At 34.2% G+C, this 18,294-nt stretch overlaps 1 protein-coding gene across 1 annotated transcript in view; it reads left to right on the top strand.

Moving 5' to 3' along the window:
• LOC149190914 (agamous-like MADS-box protein MADS1) overlaps window positions 1–18,294 on the top strand; it is a 219,015-nt gene that overhangs the window by 44,441 nt on the left and 156,280 nt on the right. The gene's annotated exons all lie outside the window — the stretch shown is intronic.

Consider the following 18,294-nt stretch of genomic DNA (forward strand, 5'->3'; position numbering starts at 1 on the left):
AATATGCTATGCATGTTTAATTAGTTCAGGTAAAATAATTAGAAGTATAAAAAAGTGTAAGATATTTAAACATTATATTTAAAAAAAAAAATCAACATGGGATTTAAATAAACTATTGGAAGATCTATGTTAACTAATTTATATCTATATCAACTTCATGTATATCTATATAGTAAAAAAAATGATATATAATTTAAATAAACTATTGAAATATTTATGTTAACTAATTTATGTCTATGTCTAACTTCTTGTATTATATAGTAAAAAAATGATATATAACATAAATAAACTATTGGAAGATCTATGTTAACTAATTTATGTCTATATCAACTTTGTGTATTATATAGTAAAAAAATGATATATAATATAAATAAACTATTGGAAGATCTATGTTAACTAATTTATATCTATATCAACTTCATATATATCTATATAGTAAAACAGTAATATATAATATTTTATTATATTTTAATGTTGTGTATAATAAAATATTCAATGTGGATTATCAATAAAATATTTTAATACAAATTAATATATGCGTATACTTAAAAATATATTAATAATAAAAGACCATTTTAATAAAAATGTACCTATAAAATATTTTAATGTCAAATTATGTATATATTATATGTTGTTTTTAAAAAATTATGTATATATAGTATAAAGAAAATTTAAATTTTTATTATTAAAATGTTTGAAGTTGGCCTCAACATTTTACAATTTTGTTTTTTAGGTATAAGTTATTTTTTGTTTGAATCTAACAAATATTTTTTAGATTTACAAAATGTATTTTATATAGCATTCAAAATTACAATTCTAAAAATGAAAAATTACACATTATATTTTACACTCTAAAAAATTAACATTTAAAATTTTTTATCCCTCTAAAATCATATTAAATCTTAAATCAAAATAAATCTATACAAATAATTAGCCATGAGTCAACAAACCATTTAAAACTATATTACATATTTAGAGAATCACTTTCTTTTTGTAATCATGTATTCAAAACTCTGTAATTGGATTGATCTTAATATATCTATTGTCATTAGATGCAAATGCTACCCTTCATAGTTTGTCTTATTTTGTTATACAACATCGTTGTACCAATATCTGTATCATACCTTCTAAAATATATTTAGTGTGCACTGTTCATTATGTGTGTATATATGATAACACCGTTACAATATTTCTACAGAATAGCATACACCAAAACAGAATTAGTGTGCATTGCTCATTCCTAGAGAATTATTGCCTGTGTTTTCCGATACTTCATAAGCATATCCTAAATTGATTCATCTTTCTTTCAGTGAAGCCTTGAATGAGCTGCTCTAAAATTAGAGGAGAGTAATCTCTCTACTTTTCACCTTAATAAAGCTGACACACGTCTCTCCCTTATTGAAAATGATTACAATAATTCCGAATAGTTATAGTTCATCATCATAAAAGTACAAGTGTACGTTTTATTCATAACTCTCACTGAAAACAGTATTGGAGTACGAGATTCCAAGCTAAAGATATAATTATAGAACCGGTGAACATAACCCTGTCAGAGATGGCCTCCGTGTATTTTAGTGGATGATGGCACGCAAGTAAACTCTGTTAAAGGAGTCGAACGACGCAACTGAAAAAAATAATTGCATTGAATCTGACTTGTGCAACAGGAAATTGGTATTTTAATCTATTGGTTTGAACTGCCCTTGGCCTTTTCCAAAATATTTAAGGGAGGCTAGGACATGCGTGTTTAAGGAGTCGAACGACACAACTGAAAAAAATAATTGCATTAATGTAACTTCTGCAGTAGGAAGTTGGTATTCTATTAACTTTATATTGGACTTTCTTTCCAAAAGATTTAAGGGTACCTAGTGTTTGGCTTTTTTTTTAATATTTAAGGGAGCCTGGTGTTTAATTAAAGAATAATTTTTCGATTAATTAGGTATATTCTAAATAGTTGATGTGGAATAATTTAGTTCATCAAAACTATCTTTCACCATCAACTCCTCATAAAATTAATTCTTCTAGATAAAAATTAAATCTTATAAAGACTAATAAATAAATTTGTTTTCATTCTAAATGTTAATTAAATCTTATAAAGACTAACCAATAAATTTGTTTTCATTTTAAATGTTAATATATTTTGATTAGGCTTAGATGTGATGGGTTAGGGCACTTGCTATTTTGAAGATTCACATCAAAATATCAAAGTCAATGTAGGCAAAAATCACATTAGGATGTTTGTTGAGATAGAAGTGGCATGAGGAAACCAGTTGGTGTGAACCAGTGTTAAGGAAAGAGGATGACTGCTTAAGTGACTGGACCATAACAAAAAAGAAAAAAAAATGTAGATCGATTTTTTTTGTTTGTTTTATGTACATGTAAATGGGCATTAAACTATTAAATCTAATTAGCCATGTGTATCTATGAAAGTAAAGTCTAGATGTAGACCTAAGTTATAGAGGAAGAGATCATGTTTTCCATATTCGATCTCAAGAATTTCCCAGTAGTTTAAGGGAGGATTGTTATGTAATATTGACCTACTGAAATAGTGAAGGTTGTATGTCAACAATGGTGATTTTGAGCACCAGATAATGGTGACCTGTGGTATTGAGCACATGTTACTATATGTTGTAATATTTAAATGGCTTGTGAATCATTCATTGTAATGCACCTGATTTTAGATAAGGCCCAACTTGTCTGAGGCTAGGGTGATGGCTAGATTGGCCACATTTGAGTCAAGGATACTAATAAATCCTACAATTTGATGGTTTCCCCTAGTGGGGTTTTCCAGCATAAATCATTGTATAAATAAAATAATAATATATCTATTATTATTATTATTATTGAATGGGTTTTAGAGGATAAATCATGGCATAAGTGGTTTATTTGCAATTATTTGCAAGGAAAAAACTCAGAGGTTGTTTCATGGTAAAGAAGGAACTAAAGTGATCTACATCCAGATCTAAAAGGATTCAAAAAAGGAGTGAATAACACAAATGTTTTGGAAAACAATACCATCATCTTATTATGAGGGAAAGATGAATATTTTATAAACAATGAAAACATTCTCCTTATGCATTTTTAATTACAAAATATATGAGATAAAAATCAATTACATTATTAGATAAAATAACTTTTTTCCCTTGGAAAAAATCGTAATTTCCATTAATTTTGAAAATTACATTTTGAAGATGCCAAAGCATTGCAAAGACAAGGCTATGTAGCCTCACAAAAATGATTGACACAAGTGTCAAGTACAGCGTAAAAAAAAACTGAAAAAATAAACCATGCCTGGAGCACTGAGATTCCTGATAGGGGGACGATCAAGTTTTCCTCCCCTTTTTCCTCTCTACCTTGCGCCACTTGCCTTGGGCCGGATGCATGGGAATGAGTTGAAGTGGGTTTTCCTCTCCGGGTTGAGGATTTTCCTTGTCAAAGTCCGAGGTGTCCAATTTATGCTGCCTTTTGGTTCCACTGGGTTTCGTTGTGTCGAAAGCCTTTTCCGGTTGCGTTTCCACGGGCACTTGTGGAGATTGTTTCTAGGGTTCTGCTTGGCTGTTCTCATTTGGGATGGGAAATTCCTCCTCACCTGCATCCTCTTCCTCAGGGTCTGGTGGGGGGAAAGTCCACCCTTTTTTTTTCCCGGATTTCCTCCTTCTTTGGTTGTCTTTTTTGGAATCTGGGAAGGCATTTTGTAGGTGCCCTATCTGCCAACATATTCTACATCAAAATGCTGTATTTTCATAATCTATTGTTTGCATCCAGCTACGATCTTTATGCTTCAGTACTATGCGGTCTGGTAATCCTTTGCTGAGATCAACTTCCACACAGATACGTGTGAAAGTGTAGATTCCATCTTCCACTCGCTGAGTATCCATTTTAATATATCTGCCAAAGGAGTTTCCAATGCATGCGAGAGTCTTTTGGTCCCAGAAATGTGCAGGGAGGTTATGTAGTCGTACCCATACTGGCATCCTGGAAACGATGAAGGAGTTTGCATCAAACTCTGGGGTCCAAGGTGTAATGAAGAGTCCTGAAGATCCCTAGAACCACGGTCCCTCCTGAATTACTAGGGCCCTGACCTCTTCTGAAGGGAGTTTGACTATAAAGAAGCCTTTGGAGCAGAGCATGACGTCACAATTAAGAGACCATTTTGTGAAAATCCAGTGAAAAAGGTCCATGGGTTTTGGCCAGAAACCGTTGAAGCGACAGATGAGGGATTTTTTTTCATAAATGTTATGTACCTCCTCTACTTCTGTTGTATCTATTGTTAGTTCAGGTGTATAGTTCAGTTGCTCCACGATATATGGGCTGGGTTCTGTTCCAGCCTACTGTGGAGCTGCAGAAGAAGATTTTCCCCCTTGTAGAATATGCTTGTAAGATGTTCCTTCGCTTCTATGCTGCTGGTGTGGTTCTGGGCTGTGTTTTGCTTTGGATCCACTGCCCCCTTCTGTTTGTTTTCGTGGGTTGCTGGCTGCTACACCTCCACACAACCTCATGTTGAGTATAATATTTGATCCTGGCTTGATGTTGTAGTCGTCAATTTCTCTGTGATCTTGTAATGATCTTCCCTCAGAGAGTAGATGTTCATATCCTTCCGGGAAGCCAATGTGATTGGGAATGTTTTTCTTCAGATTTGAGACACTGTCTGTAGCTTGAACCCAGATTAGGGTTGATTTCCCAGAGGGGGGCTTTACAATGATTTGGAAGCAAGGATCTGGTAAAGTTGTCGCCACAGAGACCGTGGGAGTTGTTCTTCTCTGTTTTGTATTCAGGCTATCCTCGTGCCATATAGCCCCTTCTGAGATCTGGGGAACCAAATCGGTGAAGAGTGCTTGTGCAAGACCCATCACCACTATCGAACAATCCTTGTTGTAGGTGTAGTGGACTGGGTGGCTGAAGTTTAAATCATCCCAGTCCCGATGGCCTTTCGTAAACCAGAGTTCCAGAGTTCTTGGATCTTGTCGTTTCCTTTAATTGTTGTCCGGATCGGGTAGATCCAGGCCAGATCTGGCGTGCTTGTACCTGTTCATGGCTGGAGGGAGCAAATCTGCATCGTGCGGCCAGCCTCCGTTGATTTCAGCGTTTGATCCGATGGGAAATCTTGCATATCCAGTACCCAGAGTGCCCAGGACCCCCTTCCTTTTTCCTCCCGTGGCATTGTTCTGAGCGTTCGGCTTTCCTGCGCATTTCTGAGAGTGGCTCATCCAGATCCCTGTTGCAGTGGGCATGAGTGCTGCATTGTCTTTGTTAATTCTCTGATTCAGAACACCTCTTTCGCTGTGGCTGAGATATGTCGCCGTTGAGGGCGCATGAAGGTTCCGGGAAAAATCCAGAGTTCCGTGTTTCGATTCCATGCTGCCTGGGATGTCTTTCCCAGCTTCTTGCAGGGTTGCAGGGGCGACCATGGCAGCAGTCTCCGATTCCACGGGAGAGAGCAAAATCAATCGATTTCTAATGTCAAGGAGAATCCCGGATGCAACCCGATAAAACAATTATAGAGACGTTTGCATCTTTACTAGTTTTTGATGTTTCTTTTTGTTTGAGTTTTAGATGTTGCCAAGAAAGTAGTGTGCTTTTCCCTTGTTATCCAGATGTTTCTGATTGGTGAACCTTTCTTGGTTGCCCAATTCCTCCCTATTTAGAGTGGGAAGTGTCCTGACTTACTCCACCAAAGGAGGGAAATTGTGCTTGAATAGCTTTATTTTTAGCCATTGGGTATGCACTCATGCGTGTACCTTCCAGCCAACAAGATATGATAAGTCAAGGGCCACATTGATACCCCTAACCAGTGTCATTCTTCTCAATGAGAGTTACCTTTTTGAAACAACAGAACACATTGCATGCTTGCTCATCAGAAGTGGTGAGTGGTGAGCTGTTGAGATTATTCATGCATAAAAAGTAGCATGAATTTGAGAACAAGTGAAATTTTTCTTGTCTAACATGGAACCTTCCACAATAGGGCCCTTCAAATTTTTGAGAACAAGGCCCTTCTTTGACTGCCATTCTTCATTTGTTTTCTTATTGTTGAATACAGTATCCACACTCTACCCAAAAGTTGTTGAAAATGGCTTTGCCCCAACTTGTGTGGCACTCTTCCGACAAGAAATTTAACTTGAGCTTTCAACCATTTCTACCATTAATGGATTTATTTGAACCCCATTATTACCACTATTAGATGTTACATATCTCTTTACAACCTATATATTTTTTTGTCTAGTCTGACCTTTGACAACAACATGTTTCTTTGATGAATCATTTCGAATAGATGGTTTTCCGGCAAGGAAAAAGGATGGGGCGATGGATAAGGAAGCACTAGGAATAAGATTGATTTGTTGTTCAATAGAGCATTAGGGATGCAACACTGTGGGTTTGGTGAAGATATTTACAAATTCTAGCTCTAGTGGAGCCATAACAGGGGGTATTGGGTTGGTGTTGTTTTCTGGCTTAACAGAGCAAATGAAACACAAAGGAATGTATTGGTTTATATCGACTTTCTTAATGGCAGCTTTTCTAGTAAGAGGTTGGATTGATGTGAGGGCCGAGGATGTGAGCACATAGGTGCGGCCCTCATGTTGCAAGTGGTATTTGTGATCTTTAGCATGATAAACAACATCTTGAGCTTGTTGGTATGGAATGCCTAGTAACAAATCGACACAATCGAGAGGAGAAACATCACATACCACAATATCTCGAAAAGGACTAATAACAAAGGTGACGACACAATGTTGGGAGATAACAAGACAAGAACTTTCGTTTTGAACCCAACATAGTTGATATGGGTTGGGTTGTGGAGTGGTCGGAAGGCTAAGGCAATGAACCAAGTCTTATGCCACAAGATTCTTTTGACTCCCATTGTTGAGGATAATAGTCACCAACGCATGTTTGATTTGACAATTATGGGTAAATAGAGGTGGAGCAGATGTCCCAAATTCATTAGCAGTTATGAGGATGAGAGAGGGGTCTACTTCGGGGCATTGTCAAGTGAAACAATTGCAAGTGAGGTGGAAGAATTTGGTTTCTCTACCTCCATGGAAAATTCTAGGGGCTAATATTTGCAAGTGGGCTAATTTTCAATGATTTTTCCAAAAAAGAAAGATTCGCCCAAATTTTATAGTATAAAATTATTTTACCCTAAAAATCACCACAATTATATGGACTCTACCTATAAAGTAATTATAAATTTGGATATTTTTATAAATATATCAACAAATATTTTATAGTTTTCTTATTAGACACTCATGAGATTCGCCAATATTTATAAACTTTAAAATAAATTCCCATCCTTAAAATTTTCTCTGTCTACCTCTGTAAAAAGAGTCTTGTTTGGGTGCATATTTTGAATTACATGATAGTCTGTTGAAGCATGTGAGTTGGTCTTATCAAATGTCCACTAGAAAGATGAGTTAGGGGCCACATTAGATGGACTAGCAAGGGACAGACCATTTTTGGTTTGAGGAGATCAGATTTGAGGAGCCATTTTATGTTCTATAACCAAGCCCCAATAAAGGCCTTGTCCAAGGAAGTACTATCAAACAACTCAACTTCTCGACAAAAAAACATTAGTAGACCAAAATTAATAATTAATACCTCTTCTGGATCAGAGATATCACTACTACATAAAGGGGGGTTTTAAGACAACATTTAAGTCAATTTTTGTGTAAATTGTCTTAACTTGAGACAAAAACAAGTTGTGTATTGTCTTAAATATTGTCTTTAAGTGGGTGTCTAAAAAATTATTGTCTCAAAGATTATTGTCTTAAAAATTATTGTTTTAAAGATTATTGTCTTAAAAAATATTTTCTTACAGATTATTGTCTTAAAAAATGTCTCTATAAAGACAATATATAACACAAGCATTATTGTCTCTTAAGAGACAATTTCATTTTTGTCACTCTTGAAATAATTTCATTTTTATCTCTCTAGAGACCACTCAGATTAGAGATAATATGTCTTTAATACTAGCTATTGTCTCTTTAGAGAAAATAATTTTTTTATTTAAAGCTCACTTTTGTCTCTCTAGAGACAATATAAAACAATGAATCCAGAAATATCTCACCATTGAAATAAATTGATATAAAAAATATTCAATTAAAAATAAACTACAAAATCGTTGATTAATCCATGTTAGCACACAGTGGAATCAAACCACCAACCTCCTTCTTGTAAGGCAGGCGCTCTTCCATTGAGCTAGCACACTTTAAATAATTATGTGAAGAGTTCTTGCAATCCCGAAAACTACATGTATAGCCATTGATTAAAAATAAATAAATAAATAAATCTGACACATGATATATAATCTTTACAAAAGCTATAATCATGCAGACCATATTTTTAACTTAATAAAACTAACAATTGCCCCAAAAGGTACAAAGAGAGGCAAATTATATCTCTAGCAAAAAATTCAAAATCTTCTATTAGTATACAGTTAAATGTTCATGTATATAGGCTATCTTGCTACAGTGGCATATCCTTGTGTTGGGATTTCATTCCATGTTAAGACTTCTTTTTCTTCATCTTCTTCTCCACACATGTATGTGTCTATTATTGTGTATATGCACCCATATAAAATTCTATAACAAAATGTCTTGATTTCCAAACGTAAAACAAACAGAATTATGATTTGTGAATCCACAATCTGCGATTGAGTCGTTATCAAAGAAAAAGAAATGAAATGGAGTGGATATATTCTCTTCCACCTTTGCAATCATTTCTCCCTACTTAAAAGTTAATAGACCTGGAATATGTTTTTCCTTTGAATTTTAAGCTGGATAGATTCATGACTCCATCCTAGCTCCACAATTATTCAGGGCCCTCTATGGCTTGGGAGTTCCACACCATCCATTGTTTATGACAATGAAGAGTATTAATGGCCAAGAACATGTGCTAAAAATTTCATCTATGTTGCTACTAAATGCAAATATATATCGTGATAATGAAAAAACCAACAACAAGTTTCTTATTAAACACGTGGACGTCGATTATAAAAAGGAGAGGATGACATAATGGAAGACAAACTACTCTTCAGTAGTCAGTGCCAAGAAACTATGGCACACACTCAACAAAATAGATAAGCATAACATGTGAAAAGTTGCAAACTATGAACTGTAAAGCAAAAGGTCAAAGAACTACTTACCACAATTTCTCCAGTAGTATCTATCCACCAGTACAGATTACTTGCAAGAATAGCAGCTATTAGACCAATTGTGTTGGTGATCACATCAAAGAAATGATCTTGAGCATATGCCTTCCCAATCTCATTAGTAAAACTTCAACAATACATTATGAGGAACAACTTCACAAAAGTAACTAAATCCATAATTCCAACCACCCAATGCCATTTGTCACCATCTAAAGATAAACCATCCTCCTATGGAAATTTAGAAATAGAGTTGACAAAAGTTAATTGCTTGTATGCAAATTGGAAAAATAGTTTGTCTCTCAAAATATAGTACACAAAATTCTGACCATAAGGTACATGATAGAGCAATCAACAATATGATATGAAGCATGGAGAAGCAAATCCACGGCTAATATGAGCTCAATATTAGTGTAACTTTTAAGACAAGGAGTAGGATTATAACTGCGCAAAAAAACAACAAGAGTATGAAAAATGATTTATTAAAAACAAAACTGTAAGACTTAACACACAAGTAGGTCCCGCAAAAGGTGCATGGATTTTTGGTGTTTGGGTGTTGCAATCCCATGCTTCCTTTTAATCTATATTCATAATACTAGAATTTGTAAATAAAGGGGTATCTGCAAGAGTTGATATCAAGATAGGAGGGTTTCTACTAATGACCATACAAGAAAACAAGTCATAAAGCTTTTAATCTATATTTGAAAAATAGAAAGTAATTCTGCCAGATATCGGAGAATATATAAAACCATAAATACAGGCTTTGCAAACTTAGTTTTCCTATGAGAGATTATAGAAAATTCAAATGTAAAAAGAAGATGTGCAAATAGCTATTCTAATTTGACATTCATAATGAAAAATTCAGAGTATCGTACAACGCACTCAGGCTCACCAAACCTCTTTGGTAGTGAAACAATAACATGTTTGTCCTACAAAATCAAGAGCATATAAATTCTATTACTGTCTAAAATAGAGCCCTAAAAAATCCTTGTTCATTGTAAGGGAGGTTATTGTTTAATCCAATTCATACATTGTACAAGTAGAAAGATAGCAAAATACAAAAACAATGATGCAATTGGATGAAGCCTAACTAACAAGTGCATTATGATGTTATGGTAGGAGGAGGTTTCAAGGAAAATTCACTAAATTAAAGTCTTGGAACAAAGAAATACATGAGCTGATTTGTATATATAATCTCTAAATAAAATTCCAACTAAACTGGATATGTTCACAACTTCCCATATAAGTTTAGCTTCCATCTTCATGCAACATCAATTTTAGTAACAACGGGCATGACCTCTAGTAAATGTGCTTCAATTTATGTAGGTTGGTTTGTGGTCTAGCAGAAGCTTGATGTGAGTCTACCCCAACTAACCCATGTTTGATTCTCAGTGTATGCATGGTTGGGCATCCCAAAACTGACACATGGCAAGAATTTTCCAACCACTCAGGCCAAAATTTGCATAGTTCATTCAGAAAATAAAAGAGGAGGGGAGACTTCAGTATGTATTCAGGTTGGAAGGGAGGGAGTGCCTCGGAAAGCAGTTGTTGGAGGGAAAACAAAAATAAATAATACCAAAGCATGATATAAACATGGTACAAAATCTTAAGCCAATCACCTGGCCATGTGGATGGTCTCGCTTTTTAGACCATGTATATTGTGGTTGATATGCGCCCATAGAAATCTCAGTATCTCTTGAACCATCCATTGAACTTTGGTTAATATTTGTAGGTTAGTGTTTTTCTGTGAAGAATAACTACCCTGCTATATATTGGTTGTAGTGAGCTTTATTTTTTTCTTTTAGTTGTGACCTTCGTTTTATTTTTCATTATATGCTCTTGGTTTATATACATCGTTGTAAGATTTGTTGATGCTTTGGAGTAATGCACTACTTCAGCACATATCTTCAAAATAGTTTTCATACCATCATGCATTAACACTCAACCCTATAGACCACACCTACTGATTAATAATATCTATAATATAATATCAAATTTTATCCATTCAATTATTAAAAAATCAAAATTCCTCACCACCCTATAAGCCACACCTATGGATTGATAATAATATCTATAATATCCAATGTCCATACAACATGGGAGAGCCATGGAATATCCTAAAACAAGTCCATATAGCTTATGAAAAAAGCCAAATGGACTCCTTTCCCTTCATACGAGGATCTTTCTGTGCTTGCAAAGCTGCAAATAGATGTAACCAATTTTGAACACAATTAATATGACCACGTTCTCTCATGGCTGTCTTAGGCAACAAATATAGACTACAAATGTAGTCATTCTTATGCATATATAAAAGATAAGTGACAACTATATGGGATGGTCTTCAATGGTGTGAAATGATGAACTCTTATTTACACACAACCGTCTTGTGCCTCTGTGGTTTACTTGGAGGCCTTGTAGAGGTCATCAATGATGCCTACATCAAGAAAAAGAGATGAAGTTTATAAGGATCGTGTCCATATTTGTGTATTATGATAAAGATAAACATTGTAGAGTTTAGGCTTCTGTGATCCATAACAAGTTTATGATAGTTTTTCGGTGAAAATCACATGAGAAACCATTTGTCAAAGATAAACATCTTCATAAAACAATATAGATATATTTCCAACTGCAATGGCTGCGTTGTATACATTTCGGGGAAACAATATCTATAAAAGGAGAGGTTGAAAGCACCACAAAGAAGCAACAACAAGTACAGTAAATATTTCAACAATCTTACCTTGTAGTACTTCAGTAATTGAGGTCGCTTCAAATTTAATGTTTGAGTGATCAGGTCCCTTTCCACATCAAATGGCTTAGGTTCAAGGTTAATACCTTTCAGCATCTCGAAACTTGAGCTAGATTCAACATAAAAAAAATCAAACAATCATGAAATTAATAGATAACTAATAAAAATGAATAAGAAATAAAATAAATTTCCCAAATATGTATTGGAAAGGGAAATTGAAAACATGAAGTGACATCATGATGGATAATTCATAATGTGTTACCTTGTGGTTTTTCCCAGCTGCATTGAGATCGTGTAGGATGTATTACTTTTCCTTCGGATTTTCACACAAATATTTAAATTGGTGGCAACCCTGCTTTCAAGCTCCTTTTGATCAAGTATAATAATTCCCACAAGAAAAGATTCGAAACTATTGCCATAAACCCATATCTGAAACATGACCAAACAAGAATGAAGAGTGAACAAACATAGCTAGCAGTGCTAACAATAAAGTTTCGTTTAAGGACTGAATTAGAAAGAAAGTGCAGTGTTCCCCCTCACAATGCATGTCCGTTTTGAAGATTCTATTTCTAGCATAATAATTTTCAAGAGTTTGTAAACAAGGGAGTGCCCCGGAAAGCAACTGTTGCACAAAAAAAAAAAAAAAAAAACAATAGCAAAGCATGATAAAAACATGGTACAAAATCTTAAGCCAATCACCTAGCCATGTGGATGGTTTCACTTTTTAGACCATGTATATTATGGTTGATATGCACCCATAGCAATCTCAGTATCCCTTGGACTATCTATTGAACGTTGGCTAATATTTGTAGGTTAATGTTTTTCTGTGAAGAATAACCACCCACTTGTATATTGGTTGTAGTGAGCTTGTATTTTTTGTTTTGGTTGTGACATTCATTTTATTTTTCAGTATATGCTCTTGGTTTATATACATCGCTGTAAGATTTGCTGATGCCTCGAAGTATTGCACTGCTTCAGCACGTATCTTCAAAACAGCTTGCAGAGCATCCTGCAGAAACACTCAAACCTATAGACCACACCCCATATACCACACCTACCACTTAATAATATCTATAAAATAATATAAAATTTTATCCATTCAATTATTAAAAAATCAAGCCCTATAAACCACACCTACAGATTAATAATAATATCTCTAATATCCAGTGTCCATACAACATGGGAGTGCCATGGAATCTCCTAAAACAAGTCCATATAGCTTATGAAAAAATCCAGATGGACTCCTTTCCCTTCATACGAGGATCATTCCATTCTTGCGAAGCTACAAATAGTTGTAACCAATTTTGAACACAATTAATATGACCACATTCTTTATGGTTGTCTTAGGCGACAAATATAGACTAAAAATGTAGTCATTCTTATGCATATATAAAAGATAAGTGACAACCATATGGGATGGTCTTCAACGGTGTGATATGATGAACTCCTATTTACACACAGTCATCTTGTGCCTCTATGGTTTACTTGGAGGTCTTGTAGAGGTCATCAATGATGCCTACATCAAGAAAAAGAGATCAAGTTTATAAGGATTGTGTCCATATTTGTGTAGTATGATAAACATAAACATCTTCAGAAAACAATATCTATAAAAGGTGAGGTTGAAAGCACCAAAAAGAACCAGCAACAAGTACAATAAATATTTCAACAATCTTACCTTTTAGTACTTCAGTAATGGAGGTCGCTTCAATTTAAATGTTGGAGTGATCAGGTCCCTTTCCACATCAAATGGCTTAGGTTCAAGGTGAATACCTTTCAGCATCTCGAAACCCTTGAGCTAGATTCAAAATAAAAAGCCCCAATAATCATGAAATTAACAGATAACTAATAAAAATGAATCATAACTAAAAGAAAGTTCGTAAAGATGTATTGGAAAGGGAAATTCAAAACATGAATAGACACCATGATAGATGATTCAGAATGTGTTACCTTGTGGTTTTTCCCAGTTGCATTAAGCTCGTGTAGGATGTATTGCTTTTCCTTCTGATTTTCGCACAAAGATTCAAAATTCACTCTTACCTCATTGGTGGTAGCCCAACTTTCAAGTGCCTTTTTATCAGGTATAACAATTGCCACAAGAAAATATTCGAAACTATTGCCATAAACCATATCTAAAACATGACCAAACAAGAATGAAGAGTGAACAAACATAGCTGGCAGTGCTGACAATAAAGTTTCGTTTAAGGACCAAATTAGAAAGAAAGTGCAGTGTTCCCCCTCACAATGCATGTCCATTTTTGAGATGGTATTTTCAACATAATAATGTTTAGGAGTTTGTAAACAAGGGAGTTCCTTGGAAAATAGTTGCTGTAGAGAAAAAAAAAATAAAGAATACCAAATCATGATATAAACATGGTAAAAAATCTTAATCCAATCACCTGGCCATGTGGATGGTATCACTTTTTAGACCATGTATATTGTGGTTGATATGCACCCATAACAATCTTAGTATCTCTTGAACCATCCATTGAACGTTGGTTAATATTTGTAGGTTAGTGTTTTTTTGCAAAGAATAACTCCCTTGTTGGATATTGGTTTTAGTGAGCTTGTTTTTTTTGTTTTGGTTGTGACATTCATTTTATTTTTCAGTATATGCTCTTGGTTTATATACATCGCTGTAAGATTTGCTGATGCTTTGAAGTATTGCACTGCTTCAGCACGTATCTTCAAAATAGTTTGCATAGAATCCTATAGAAACACTCAACCTTATAGACCACACCCTATAGACCACACCTATCGCTTAATAATATATATAATATAATATCAAATTTTATCCATTTAATTATTAAAAAATCAAAATTCCTCACCGCCCTATAAACCACACCTATGGTTTATAATTTCTATAATATCCAGTGTCCATAGAAGATGGGAGTGCCATGGCATCTTCTAAAACAAGTCCATATAGCTTATGGAAAAATCCATATGAACTCCTTTCCCTTCATACAAGGATCATTTTGTGCTTGCAAAGCTACAAATAGATGTAACCAATTTTGAACACAATTAATATGACTGCGTTCTTTGATGGTTGTCTTAGGTGACAAATATAGAATGCAAATGTAGTCATTCTTATGCATATATAAAAGATAAGTGACAACTATATGGGATGGTATTCAATGGTGTCATATGATGAACTCCTATTTACACACATTCATCTTGTGCTTATGTGGTTTACTTGGAGGTCTTGTAGAGGTCATCAATGATGTCCTACATAAAGAAAAAGAGATCGAGTTTATAAGGATTGTGTCCATATTTGTGTAGTATGATAAGCATAAACATCTTTAGAAAACAATATAGATATATTTCCAGCTGCAATGGATGTATTGCATAGAATTTCGGGGAAACAATATCAATAAAAGGTGAGGTTGAAAGCACCACAAATAACCAGAAACAAGTATAGTAAATATTTCAACAATCTTACCTTGTAGTACTTTAGTAATGGAGGTCGCTTCAGTTTAAATGTTGGAGTGATTAGGTCCCTTTCCACATCAAATGGCTTAGGTTCAAGGTGAATACTTTTCAGTGTCTCGAAACCCTTGAGCTAGATTCAACATAAAAAATTCCAACAATCATGAAATTAACAGATAACTAATAAAAATGAATCATAACTGAAAGAAATTTCCCAAAGGTGTATTGGAAAGGGAAATTCAAAACATGAAGCGACATCATGATGGATGATTCAGAATGTGTTACCTTGTGTTTTTTCCCAATTGCATTGAGCTCATGTAGGATGTATTGCTTTTCCTTTTGATTTTTGCACAAAGATTCAAAATTCACTCTTACCTCATCGGTGGCAGCCCAACTTTCAAGTGCCTTTTGATCAGGTATAATAATTTCCACAAGAAAAGATTCAAAACTGTTGCCATAAAACCATATTTGAAACATGACCAAACAAGAATGAAGAGTGAACAAAGATAGTTGGCAGTGTTGATAATAAAGTTTCGTTTAAGGACCAAATTAGAAATAAAGTACAATGTTCCCCCTCACAATGCATGCCCATTTTGGAGATGGTATTTGCAGCATAATAATGTTTAGGAGTTTGTAAACAAGGGAGTGCCTCGGAAAATAGTTGTTGCAGAGAAAAAAAAATAGAAAATACCAAAGCATGATATAAACATGGTAGAAAATCTTAAGCCAATCACCTAGCCATGTGGATGGTCTCGCTTTTAGACCATGTATATTGTGGGTGACAAGCACCCATAGTAATATCAGTATCTCTTGAACCATCCATTGAACGTTGGTTAATATTTGTAGGTTAGTTTTTTTCTGCAAAGAATAACTCCCTTGTTGTATATTGGTTGTAGTGAGCTTGAATTTTTGTTTTGGTTGTGACATTCATTTTATTTTTCAGTATATTCTCTTGGTTTATATACATCGCTGTAAGATCTACTGATGCTTTAGAGTATTGCACTGCTTCATCACGTATCTCCAAAACAGTTTGCAGAGCATCTTGCAAAAACACTCAACCCTATAGACCACACCTATCAACTAATAATATCTATAATATAATATCAAATTTTATCCATTTAATTATTAAAAAATCAAAATTCCTCACCACCTTATAAACCACACCTACAGCTTAATAATAATATTTGTAATATCCAGTGTCCATACAACATTGGAGTCCCATCTCATCTCCTAAAACAATTCCATATAGCTTATGAAAAAATCTAGATGGACTCCTTTCCCTTCATACCAGGATCATTCTGTGCTTGCAAAGCTGCAAATAAATGTAACCAATTTTGAACACAATTAATATGACTACGTTCTCTGATGGCTGTCTTAGGCAAAAGATATAAACTACAAATGTAGTCTGTTTGCAGTAGACCGTACTATACTTTATCTTCATAATATGGAGTTTCATGCCATCTATTTGAGTAAAATGAAAGGTTATGGGCATATTAAGATGTAGGTCATTCTCACTACCTAACAAAGAAATTATGGAGTTGCCTATGTTACTAGAGATAAAAAATAAATAAAAAATAAAATAAATAAATAAAAAAATGAACAACAAATGGGAACTGAAACGAACAAGAAATATGGCTCAAGAGTCATAAAGATGGAAGTCGTTGGAGAATCTGAACACGTGCCTGCAATTTCAAAGGAAAAAATTGAACAACAAATGGGAACCGAAATGAACTAGAAATATGGCTCAAGAGTCATAAAGATGGAAGTTGTTGGAGAATCTGAACACGTGCTTGCAATTTCAAAGGCCAATCATGGAGGTGCACTGGAAGTGGTATCAATTCAAAATGAAGAGGGAATTCATAAAGGGAAACCAGATAATTATACGACAATGATGTAGTCTTATGAAATTCTGTTTCACAAGCCAAAGGTAAGCATGCATGCTTGTTATTTTGTGCCCATATCGTAACCTTAAGTCATGGGGGGTTATTGGGTTGATGGAAATCAGGTGTTGTTAGATCCATCAAGTTCAATTGAAAAAAAGGAGTTAATATATATATTTTTCCTCGAAAGAAAGCAATGTAAACAATATCTCACCATCAAATGCAATCTCATAGAAAAAAGTTTTATATTTCCATATCATCATTAGGCATATATATATATATATATATATATATATATATAGATGACTTTGAAGTTCAAATCCAAATCCAGTAGCATATAATCCAGCATTTATAGTGGGATCCGAAATTCTGAAGTTACTTTGAATTCAACAATGCATATTCTAATATTTGAAGATACTTTTAATTTAATGATGTATATCCTAACATTTCAAGTACTTAAAGGTAATTTAAATTTCAGTGTGTATCGTAACATATATAACATTAATTTCCCTATTGTTGGGTACTTATTGATTGCTTCATCACGACATATGCTTATTTTAATTTGTTAAGTATATTTTTTTGTTATATGAGATAATTGATGGGAATGTATACTGTGTATATTTTTGGAAAGCGAGAAACATTGTCGCTAGCTTATCAGACAATTGGGGTAGTGTATGGAGATCTTGGAACTTCTCCCTTGTATGTCTTCTCTTCTGTTGGTGTTGAAAATCCAAAGGAGAGAGAAGTACTAGGAATTCTTAGCCTCATATTTTGGAATGTAACCATGATTGCCCTGGTCAAGTATGTTATGATTTTCCTTCGAGCATATGATCATGGAGAAGGTAATGGATTTTATTTCAAATGTGTTCCACTTCACTTATAGCTTCTAAGACTATAAATGCTTGGATTTCAAGGGTTTTCCCTCTTTTGAAAAAATACCATTTTGTGGCTATTGAGGGTTAGTTGTATTGAATATGCACATTCGCACAAACCCATTTAGACCAGGGTTTGATATGAATTTAGAGGGATATGCATTTTGAGGTTGCATATTTTTCTATTGGAGACAAATCCAATCTTGAACTTCACCATGGTTGTGAATTTTGTCACTG

This window comes from Pinus tabuliformis, chromosome 3_1 (genome assembly GCF_031772625.1).
Source record: "Pinus tabuliformis cultivar Carrire ecotype Pingquan chromosome 3_1, CPIR1, whole genome shotgun sequence".
In the NCBI taxonomy this organism is placed as follows: domain Eukaryota; kingdom Viridiplantae; phylum Streptophyta; class Pinopsida; order Pinales; family Pinaceae; genus Pinus; species Pinus tabuliformis.